Source organism: Pongo pygmaeus, chromosome 19 (assembly GCF_028885625.2).
Source record: "Pongo pygmaeus isolate AG05252 chromosome 19, NHGRI_mPonPyg2-v2.0_pri, whole genome shotgun sequence".
In the NCBI taxonomy this organism is placed as follows: Eukaryota; Metazoa; Chordata; class Mammalia; order Primates; family Hominidae; genus Pongo; species Pongo pygmaeus.
The window spans coordinates 77,376,605-77,388,007 of NC_072392.2; positions in this window are offsets into that span (position 1 = coordinate 77,376,605).

An 11,403-nucleotide genomic window follows, 5' to 3' on the forward strand; every position below is an offset into this window, starting at 1 on the left:
GCCCTTTCCTGTCCCAGGGCCTTTGCACATCCAGCTGTCCATATCCCAGACACCCTCCCCGCAACACCTCAGCCCTTCTCACATCTCGGCTCAAATGTCTCCTTTTCGGAGGTCCTCCCTGGCCACCACCTTGACCCAATCTGTCATCTTCTGGTTTCTTTTCCCTCCCTCCTTCCCTTCCTTCCTTCCTTCCTTCCTCTCTCTCTCTCTCTTCTTTTTTGAGACAGAGTCTCACTCTGTCACCCAGGCTTAGAGTGCAGTGGCATGATCATAGTTCACTGCAGCCTTGAACTCCTGGGCCCAGGGGATCCTCCTGACTCAGCCTCCTGAGTAACTGGAATTATAGGCATGCCACAGTGCCCAGCTAATTAAAAAAAAAAAAAATCTGTGTGTAGAAACAGGGTCTCACTATCTCAGCCTGGGCTGCCGATTTCTTTCTTCTTTTTTATTTTTTTGAGAGAGGGTCTCTCTCTGTTACCCAGGCTAGAATGCGGCGGCATGATTACAGCTCACAGCAGCCTCAAACTCCTAGACTTAAGTGATCCTCCCACCTCAGCCTCCAGAGTAGCTGGGACCACAGGCACACACCACTATGCCTGACTAATTTTTAAATGGTTTCTTGGTTGGGCTTGGTGGCTCACACCTGTAATCCTAACATTTTGGGAGGCTGAGGCAGGCAGATTGCTTGAGCTCAGGAGTCCGAGATCAACTGGGCAACATAGTGAAACCACGTGTCTACAAAAATACAAAAATTAGCTGGGTGTGGTGACGTATACCTGTAGTCCCAGCTACTTGAGAGGCTGAGGTGGGAGGATCGCCTAAGCCTGGGAGGCAGAGGTTGCAGTGAGCCAAGATGGCACCACTGCACTCCAGCCTAGGTGACAGAGTGAGACTCTTTAGAAGAAAAACAAAACAAAACAAAACAAAAAAACCAATACATGGTTTCTTGATTGATTTCTGTTCATATTGTCTGACGATGCTTTTGGAAGGGAAACTACCTGAGTGCAAAGACCCTGTACGTCTCAATCCTCACGAAATTCTCCACTCCTAGCAGAGTGGCTGTCACATAGTAGGTGCTCAATAAACATTTACTGAATGATTGTAAGAATGGCTCCCTATTGCGGGGTTGGGGCTCTGAGACTGGGGAGCCAGGATGACTAGGCCCCAGCCAAGAGGCCTCTGAGCTCAGGGTCTCAGTTTTCTCAGTTGCGTCCCTAGCAGAGAGGAAGGTGTGCCCTCCCCAGGAATGTGAGGGCAGGTCCAAGGGGAGGACAGGGGTCACCTAAGGTGGCCCCAGACTGGGTGTGGAGGTACCTCTTTTCCCCCCTCGCCCACTACAGCACAGGGCATTGAGGTGACAGGCAATTGGGTCGGTTCAACAAAGGTTCCCACTCTGTGCCTGGCATTGTGTTGAGCACTGGAGGCTGTGGGGAGGGGGTGCCGAGCACTGGGGGCTGTGGGGAGGGGTACCAAGCACTGGGGGCTGTGGGAGGGGGTGCCGAGCACTGGGGACTGTGGGAGTGGGTGCTGAGCACTGGGGGCTGTGGGGAGGGGCTGCTGATCACTGGGGGCTGGTGGGAGGGGGTGCTGAGCACTGGGGGCTGGTGGGAGGGGGTGCTGAGCTGAACAAGGCCCGTCCCTACTCTGGGGAAGCTCCTAGCCATGACAGGGAGGCAACCTGGGAACACAGGGCAGCCTCAGTGCTTCCGAGGTGACGTGGACCCCAGGGGCCAAATGTGCTGAGTGCCAAGGATCTGTATGGCAGGAGGAAGAGCAGGACGCATTTGCAGCACCCAGTGGTGGAGTCACCGGAGGAGGGGTCACTGGCGCTAGCCTAAAAACACAGCTGAGTTTTTCTTGTTTTTTTTTTTTTTTGAGATGCAGTCTTGCTCTCTCCCCCAGTCTGGAGTGCAGTGGCGCTATCTCGGCTCACTGCAAGCTCCGCCTCCTGGGTTCACGCCATTCTCCTGCCTCAGCCTCCCGACTAGCTGGGACTACAGGCGCCCGCCACCACGCCCACCTAATTTTTTGTATTTTTAGTAGAGACGGGGTGTCACCGTGTTAGCCAGGATGGTCTCAATCTCCTGACCTCGTGATCCACCCACCTCGGCCTCCCAAAGTGCTGGGATTACAGGTGTGAGCCACCCTGCCCAGCCAAGCACAGGTGAGATGTGAAGGGCTGGGAGCCCAGGTGTGAGGCATGGCTGGGTGGAGCTGCACAGGTGGGCTGAGCAAGGTGGGAAAATGCCACGTGAGGGCATGGGGCAGGGAGTCTGGCCAACATGGTGAAACCCCATCTCTACTGAAAATACAAAAATTAGCCAGGCGTGGTGGCGCATGCCTGTAATCCCAGCTACTCGGGAAGCTGAGGCAGGAGAATCCCTCGAACCAGGGGGTGGAGGTTGCAGTGAACCGAGATTGCGCCACTGCACTCTAGCCTGGGCAACAGAGCAAGACTCTGTCTCAAAAAAAAAAAAGAAAGAAAAAGAAAGGGATGTGCAAACAGCCTTCTTTCTGAGGAATGGGTGACCCTGCAGTCCTGGGGTTAGGGAGAGGATTACTGGATCTCACCAGACTGGAGAATGGGAGAGGCCCCCGCCTTGGCAGGTGGGGCAAGTGACGGGCTGCGGGGGAGGGGTCCTGGACCTGAGGATGAGGTAGTCCCTACTGCAGGGCTTGGCTTTGCTCCTGAGGACCCTGATGACCCACCTCTTCTCTCCCTCTTTTTCCTCCTCCCTCTCTGCTTCTCCCAAAGTTCCTCTCTCTTTCTCTTCCATCTTTATTCACTTTCTTCCTTCTCTGGACTTGCCCATGCACTTTCTTAGGCCTCAGATGCTGAGTGGCCTCCAGGGTGTCTAAGCCTTAGGCACTAAAAGTCCCACCCATGGGGCTGGGACTGTGGCCTTGGTTGCCTATCTGAAGAGTGGAATGGTCAGAGGGGCCCTCAGAGCTGGAGAATCCAGAGGTCCAGGCTGCCTCTCTGCCACTGACTGGCTGAAGGGCCTTGGGCAGCTTCCAGCCTGTAGGCCTCAGTCACCCCATCTGTACAATGGGAGTGCCTTCCCGCCAGGGTCTGAGACATCAGTGAGAGAGAGGAGGGGAAAACAGGTGCCTTGAGCTCAGCTGGAGACTTACAGGGCGCACCCATGACCCGGATTGCCACCCGCCAGCCCGGCCGCCCCCCAGCTGCAGGCCTTGTGCTGCCTAGCACTGATAAGGGCCTGGACCCAGATCGCTGCCCCAAGTTTGGAAGTGCACCAAACACCTGGCCAGCTAGCCAGCTGGCCAGGGCCAGGCCAGATAAGGGTGAGCGGGACATCTGAGCCTAGAAGGTATAGCACAGCTGGGAAGACACGGCGGGAGAGGGGATTGACCAGATGACAGGGACAGCTTCCTAGTGGTATGGCACCACCTTTGTGTAATCAGCCCGAACTGCACAAAGAACTGTACTGCCTTAACTCTTAGAATCCCCAAAGCATTCTGTGAAGTGGTTTGGGGATTCTAAGAGGAAGAAGAGTAATGTCATTAATGCATTCTACAGATGCGAAAGCCGAGGTTCAGAGACATTTACCTGCTTCAGCCACCCAGCAGGTAGGTATCAGAGCCAGGTTACAGCCTGGACTACCCGACTCCAGCCACATCCCTAAGCTCTATCCTGAGTTGCCTCCAACAAAACAACTGTTAGCTGGTTTAGAGTTAGTTGTTAAGATCACGGACTCTGCAGTCAGACTGCCTGTGTTCAAAGCCCAGCGCTGCCATTTACTAACGGCATGTGACTTCAACTCTCTGTGCCTCAGTTTTCTCATCTGTAAAATGGGGGTGATAATAATGATGCCCATCTCATAGACCTGTTGTAAGCATTAAGGAAATTTACATCTGTAAGGGGCTTAGAACAGTGCCTAGCATATAAGGAGCTCTATGAAAATGTTTGCTGTCATTATCCCTGCTGCTGGGGTTACGGTCAGACTTGCCATCTTCATTTCCCCTCTGATTTGCCCTCAGTTCCCATGGAATTAGCCTGAGCTAAGTGTTTTGAGATTCTCATGTGGTAGGAGGCTCTGCAGTTCCCTCCAATACTGACCACACTGGGCATGGAGCCAGGTGCCCCAGGTAGTCCCCTGGAAGTGTCCCAAAGGGGATACTGTGTCAGCTGACATCCTGCCTCCTAGGTGGGAGAGGGGGTGGCCTGAGGACCCCTATTAGGAAGGAAGGAGTCTGGGTGGATGAGACCTGAGCCTGTGGGATCCAACAAGCTGACAAGGGCCCATACCTGGAGGGGATCAGATACCCCCCCGCAACACACACACCGGAGCCGCACATACCTCTGCTGCCATTGACCTCCTGCCACCCTCCTCTTTTCAGGTGCCAATGGGCCTGTTCCCTTAGGGGCAACATACGCATGGTAACATTCTCACCCCACCCACCTGCACCCCCTTGGAGGTCAGGAGCCTGGCCCACCTGGGCATAGATTCAGGCTGGGCACCTGTAGAAGCCCTCAGGGCAGGCACCGAAGGACCATCCCCAGCCCCTCTCTGCCCTGCCCACCTGCTCACGAGCCTCAGGGTCCCTCGGTGAAGTCCTGCAGCCGCTGGTGCCCTCTGCGACCAGCTACGTTCCCACTCGTTCTGTCAGCACCAACGCCCCAGGGGCAGCTCGCAAACCCCTGACTCATGCCCCCGCCTCCTAATCTGCCCGCCCCACTGGCCCTGGGAGCCCCTTCCCACCCCCCCGCCCCGCTCCCACTGGGTGCCCAGTAAACAGAGTTATCTCTTACCCACATCTGGACAGCTGTGAGTCTGGCCCACCCCACCCGCCTGGCCAGCCCCCAAGGCCTCCCGGGGCCCTCCTGGTCCCCAGGGTTCTCCTGGCTCTTCCTTTGTGGACGAAGCTTTGATCGCTCTGTCCTCAGGGCTCCCAGTGCCCTGGCAGGAAGGCACCAGCCTCTAGAGGTCCCTGTCCTGCCTCTGTCCATCCTCCACTCTGGCCAGGCCCTTCTGCTCTGGCCCCAAGGTGCAAGGGTGCCTGCTCCTCTCATCTCTCTTGGTATCCACACTAGGACTCACTCCTCCTCTGCAGTCTTCTCCACAAGGAACTGCTCAGCGCTCACGGGGCACAGACAGCCCCCTCCCCTCCTTGATCCAGACTAGGACGCCCCAGCCACATTCTCCCCAAGACCCTGGCTGGCTCTAAAGAGCCGGCTCCTGGACACTAAGACACTGACATTTAGTCAACCTGAAACAATGTCAGCTCAACAAAACAACCATTCCCACACCTAGCTCTTCAACTCACAAAGCCCTAATGTCTGGGCATACTGGCTCCTCTGTAGGCAGCCTGGCTCAGGCCCCCGGGCCACATTCTCGGCCCCTGCCATGCCCCTCCCCTTCTGTTCCCACCCCTACACCCCCAGTTTCTCTGCTCCGGGGGGTGACCAGAGCCTGGTCACCTCTTCATAGGCTCTGGTTGCTAAAGAGGCAGAGACTGAAAGATGAGTACAGATCAGCAAGAATGAAGAGGGGTTTTCAAGCAGACAGAAAGGGGTGTTGTGGCCATCGCTCTGGGCACAGAGAGGAGGGTGTCCTAGTACAGCTCCGGCATGGACTGGCTGAGGGAACCTGGACAAGTCCCTGGCCCTCTCTGGGCTTCCGTTTTCTCATCCATAAAGTGAGAGTGTTGGGTTCTGTGGCCACCAGCCTGAAGTTCAGACTCAAGCAGAAGAGACTCAAACACAGGGACACACAGGTGGACAAATCCCACCACTGCAAGATCATTCACTGTCTGCACCACAAGCCTGCCAAGGGCTGAGTCCTGCGGAGAGAGAAAAGGGGAGGGACGCAGGCCCTGAGGCAGAATCCTGTTTATGGAGGACCTCGGTTCCAGGAACTATGCTGAGGCCTTCATCTTGTGGTCACGCTGGATTCCTACAAACCCCCCACTTCACAGAGGAGGAAACAAAGCTACAGAGAGGCTTTCCCAGGAAAAAGAATGCCCAACGGACCAGCACCTGCCCTGTGCAGCGCACCATGCCTGGGCTTCACACGCGCTATCTTGCCAAGCTCTCTAAGCCCATCTGACGACAACATCTGTTTACGATGTTTATTCACCTCTCACAGAGAAAGGGCAAAAGGAGAGCAGTGACTTGCCCAAGGCCTCTGGGCTGGTGAAGCCAGAGTGGGCACTCCGACCTGCTAATCTGCCTGGACAGCTGGTGTTCTGCCAGATCTGAGCCCCTGCCACCACCCAGGGCTTTGTGCCGGTCAGGAACAGAGAGAGGCCCTGGCCAAAGGGGGCTGGAGGTGCCTTCTCCTGCTCCAGCTGGTGGGACCTGTCCCAAACCCTGGGCCCACACTGGGTTGGCTTCCTATGGCCTGTGGCAGTGAGTGCCAAGTGAAGGCCTTTGACTCCCTGACCCAGCCAGTGTGCCCAGTCCCCTTGCCCCTCTGCCTGCCCTAGGAGTCAGAGACAGCTGAGTGCAGGGGGCAGCAATGGGGCACCTCTCCTGGGGCCCGGGAAGGACGGACAGCTGGCTGGGGGTGGAACAACAAATGGCATCATCTGGCTTAGGGGGAAAATCTGGCCAGCTGTTTGGCTGTTCTGCAGGCATCACCCCCTGGCAGCCCCACCAGACAGCCAGGCAGAGGCACAGCAGCTTGGATGCTGGTTCTTTCCACTCACACCACATGTTCTAGATCATTCTTGTTGCCCTGGCTGAATGTAGATGTTTCTTTTCTAACTCTGCCCAATGTCACATTTAATCTTTTTTTTTTTTTTTTTTTTGAGGCAGATTCGCTCTTGTTGCCCAGGCTAGAGTGCAATGGCGCAATCTCGGCTCACTGCAACCTCCACCTCCTGGGTTTAAGCTATTCTCCTGCCTCAGCCTCCCAAGTAGCTGGGATTATAGGCGCCCACCACCATGCCCGGCTACTTTTTGTATTTTTAGTAGAGATGGGATTTCACCATGTTGGCCAGGCTGGTCTCGAACTCCTGACCTCAGATGATTCGTCTGCCTCCCAGAGTTCTGGGATTACAGGTGTGAGCCATTGCGTCAGGCCTCTTTTTTTTTTTTTGAAATGGAGTCTCACTCTGTCGCCCAGGCTGGAATGCAGTGGCTCAATTTCAGCTCACTGCAATCTCCACCTCCCGGGTTCAAGTGATTCTCCTGCCTCAGCCTCTTGAGTAGCTGGGATTACAGACGCCCACCACCACACCCAGCTAATTTTTGTATTTTTAATAGAGTTTCACCATGTTGGCCAGGCTGGTCTCGAACTCCCGACTTCAAGTAATCTGCCCACCTTGGCCTGCCAAAGTGCTGGGATTACAGGTGTGAGCCACCTTGCCTGGCCCACATTTACTCTTGTTTATGCTTTTCCAGGAAGAGGTGAGGGCAACCCTCACTCATTTTATCCCAATTTGGACTTGGGTCAGTTTGATTCATCTGAAGGCCTCCATGCGCCTGGTACTAGGCTGGCCTCTGGGGAAGCAAGGCACGAGGGAGTCTTACCTTCCTTTGACTATGCCCTGGGCTGGACAGAGATGGTCAGAAAGATTGGCACCTGGAGGGCTTGAGCAGAGCCCCAAGATGCCTTGAGCTGTGCCCTGAGTGGCCCTTCACACACTCACAGCCCATCCTGCTCTTTCCTTGGAGTCCCTCTTGTCACTACTGCTCTACCACTTCCTAGAGCATTAAGGGAGGAGCCATCAGATTCCCCTCCCCAAGGTCCATATGTGTCCTCGTTCAAATTTATGCTCCCTTGGGAGAAAGCCGGGAGCCCAGGCAGATGTCAGCAGGAATGAAGTGAGCTGAGGGCGAACCCCGTATGATGTTAATTCAGACCACACAGCTCAGATCACAGGTTGGGATGGGTTGTCCCAGAGGGAGACTCTGTGGGCAGAGGGTGGAGTTCTTCTGAAAGGACAAGACTTTCTCATTTTCTTTTTCCTTTTTTTTCTTTCTTTTTTTTTTTTTTTTTTTTTGATACAGAATCGCACTCTGTCACCCAGGCTGGAGTGCAGTGGTGTGATCTCGGCTCACTGCAACCTCCACCTCCCTGGCTCAAGTAATCCTCCTACCTCAGCCTCCTGAGTAGCAGGGACTACAGGCGCACACCACTACACCTGGCGAGTTTCGTATTTTTTGTAGAAACAGGGTCTTGTTATGTTGCCCAGGCTGGTCTCAAACTCCTGGCCTCAAGTGATCCTCCCACCTCGGCCTCCCAAAGTGCTGGGATATCAGGTGTGAGCCACTGCACCTGGCCTTACTTTCTCATTTTCAATCATCCTGGATGCAGTCAGCCCTCAAGTGAGAAGTGAGGACTGGGTAGTGGCCTTAGAAGGGCCAGCTGCTTGCTCTATCTTACTCTAAGGAGTAGAAGCTGAGACTAGGTAGGACGGGGATTCGATGATGGTTAAGGGAGCTGTCTCTTGCAATGGGATTGGCAATGAGGTGTCAGCTTGGCCTGTGACTGCTGAGGGCAGACCCATTCCATGTGAGCAGACCCTCACATCTTTTCTTCCATGCCCAGCCGGTAATTCTCAGCTGCTATCCTGAAGTCCTCAGCAAAGCTTGCTGGACTGGATCACCTGCCTCTGTTACCCCATGCGGATGGAGGGTAGGGTCTGAGACCATGTTTGGGGCAGAGCAGGCCATGGTTTGCGGTGGTAGCTAAGGTGAGTGGACATCCAGATGGCACGGGGGAGCCCCTGAAGGGAGGTGTGGTGGCTGGAGCCAGGAGGCTGGAGGAGGGGACGTGGTCTGGCCAAGGTGGCCTGGAGGGACCTATGTACATTGCTCGGTGAAGATACGGTTTTCTGTGCCCTCATAGACTAGGGACTCAGACCCCTGGGATTTTGCATTAAAGGGAAGTGTCCCGCGGCTGGGCCATGTGGGCTGTAGAGGACCTACTCGGGTTGGAAGCCCTGTGTGATCTTGAGCTGACCACACCCTCTCTCTGGACTTCCTTTTCCTCTCTGGACTGTTGTGACCACATGGGATGACAGGTGGGAAAGAGCTTGAAAACAGTCTTCTCTAGACGCAGGCAAGGGGCTGAGTAGTGAACGGGAGAAGGAGCCACGGGGCTCGTGTATCAGGCAGCCTGAGCCAAGGCAGCAGGGCAGGGGCCACGCAGCGATAGGAGTTCATGTCCAGCGGGGAGTGTATACAAACCTCAGAGGGAGGATAAGGGATGTAAACAAGGGATAGGTCCGGAGGGACAAGTAATGCGGGAAGTGTGAGATGTCCCCAGGGAGACCATGCTGGTGGAGGGCCCGGAGTTGTGAGGTGCAGCCCTGAGCCGTCTGGGGTTGGATGGAAGTGGGGCAGGGTGCACACACCTTAGGAATGGACCACTCATCATTATCACCTGGTGAGGGAGTGGGGAGGTGCGGGGAATCAGGCAGGAGAGCTGGGGGATGGGGCTGGAACTGGAAAGGCCCTCAGAGCTGAGCCAGTCCAGTCCCCCTACCCTCAGAACCCTGTGCCCCGTGACCCTCATCACCAGCACCCTTGGCTGGGCCCTGGGGAGTCCTGGAAGGAAGGCGGTTTCTACTGTCTGGGGGCAGCCAGGCCAGATCTGTGCAAAAATAACTCACCCTGAGCATCCTTCCAGAGATACACGCTGGGAGTTCTGCAGGGTCCCCTGAGAGCTGAGGAGGAGGAAGAGGGGAAGCGGGAGTTCCAGCAGGACTTTGAAGGATGGGGGCAGTTTCTCCAAATGGGAGGAGGAGGGAGGTCAAAGGGCAGGTTTGAGCCAGTGTGATAGCTCAGGCCTGTAATCGGCACTTTGGGAGGCCAAGGTGGGAGAATTCCTTGAGGCCAGGAGTTCAAGACCAGTCTGAGCAACATAGCAAGACACCATCTCTACAAAAAGTAAAAAAAAAAAAAATGTTACTTTTTTAGCCAAGTGTGGTGACACAGGCCTGTAGCCCTAGCTACCTGGGAGGCTGAGATGGGAAGATCGCTGGAGTCCAGGAGTTCAAGACTGCAGTGAGCTATGATGGCACCACTGCACTCCTGCCTGAGTGACTGAGTGAGACCCTGTCTCCAATAAAGAAAATAAATAACTATTTTGGTGGCTCACACCTGTAATCCCAGCACTTTGGGAGGCTGAGGCAAGCAGATCACTTGAGGTCAGGAGATCGAGAGCAGCCTGGCCAACAAGGTGAAACCCTGTTTCTACTAAAAACACAAAAATTTGCTGGGTGTGGTGGCGCATGCCTGTAATCCCAACTCCTCAGAGGGCTGAGGCATGACAATCACTTGAGCCCAGGAGGCGGAGCCCAGGTTGCAGTGAGCTGAGATCCTACCACTGCACTCCAGCCTGTAGAACAGAGGAAGACCCTATCTCAAAAAATAATAATAAATAAATTAAATAATTTAAAAAACAAAAACAAAGGGCAGGTTTGGAGAGCTGTGGGGTCAGCTTGGCTCTGCAGAGAGTTCAGTGTTGGGGGTGGTGTCCTGGGAGGAGGATCTGCTTGAGGGGCTCAAGGCAGGCTGTGAGCTCTCTGAGTCTTGACACTCACCTTTCTCTGAATGTTCTCTGTTCGCTTGGCTTCTGGGTCTTTCCATGCACTGTTCCCTTGTCCTGAGATGCCTTTCCTTTCCAAACTTGCTGGACCAAAGCTTTGACCTTCAAGGTTTGTTGTTTGCATTCCCAGCTCTGTGAATTCCTTCTCTCCCTCCAACCTTCCAACCCCTGGAGATTGACAGGTCCCAGCCCAGTGCCCACCTGTGTCATTGCCTCTCTGCTCCCTACTGGGATGGTCCATGGTCCTGTGTGTCTCCTCCACAGATCATGTTCCCAAGGACAAGGACCCTCACTCAGGCCCTTAAACCTGACCAAGGCTCTGCCGGTAGTTGATAGTTTATATGAGTTTGTTGACTTGAATGAAATCAATACAAAAATCCGTCCCTTGGCCAGGTGCAGTGGCACATGCCTGTAATTCCAGCACTTTGGGAGGCCGAGGCAGGAGGATCACTTGAGACCGAGGGTTTGAGACCAACCTGGGCAACACAGTGAAACCCTGTCTCTATTAAAAAAAAAAAAAAAAAAAAATTCTGTCCCTTACCCCACTGCCAAAAGTATAGGTGAGAAAACTAATATTTGGGCTGGATGCAGTGGCTCATGCCTATAATCCCCGCACTTTGGGAGGCCAAGGCGGGCAGATCACTTGAGGTCAGGAGTTCGAGACCAGCATGGTCAACATGGTGAAACCCTATCTCCACTAAAAATACAAAAATTAGCCAGGCATGGTGGCACACATCTGTAATCCCAGCTACTCGAGAAGCTGAGGCACGAGAATTGCTTGAACCTGAGCGGTGGAGGTTGCAGTGAACCAAGATAGTGCCACTGCCTTCCAGCCTGGGTGACAGGGACAGACCATGTCTCAAAAAGAAAAGAAAACTAA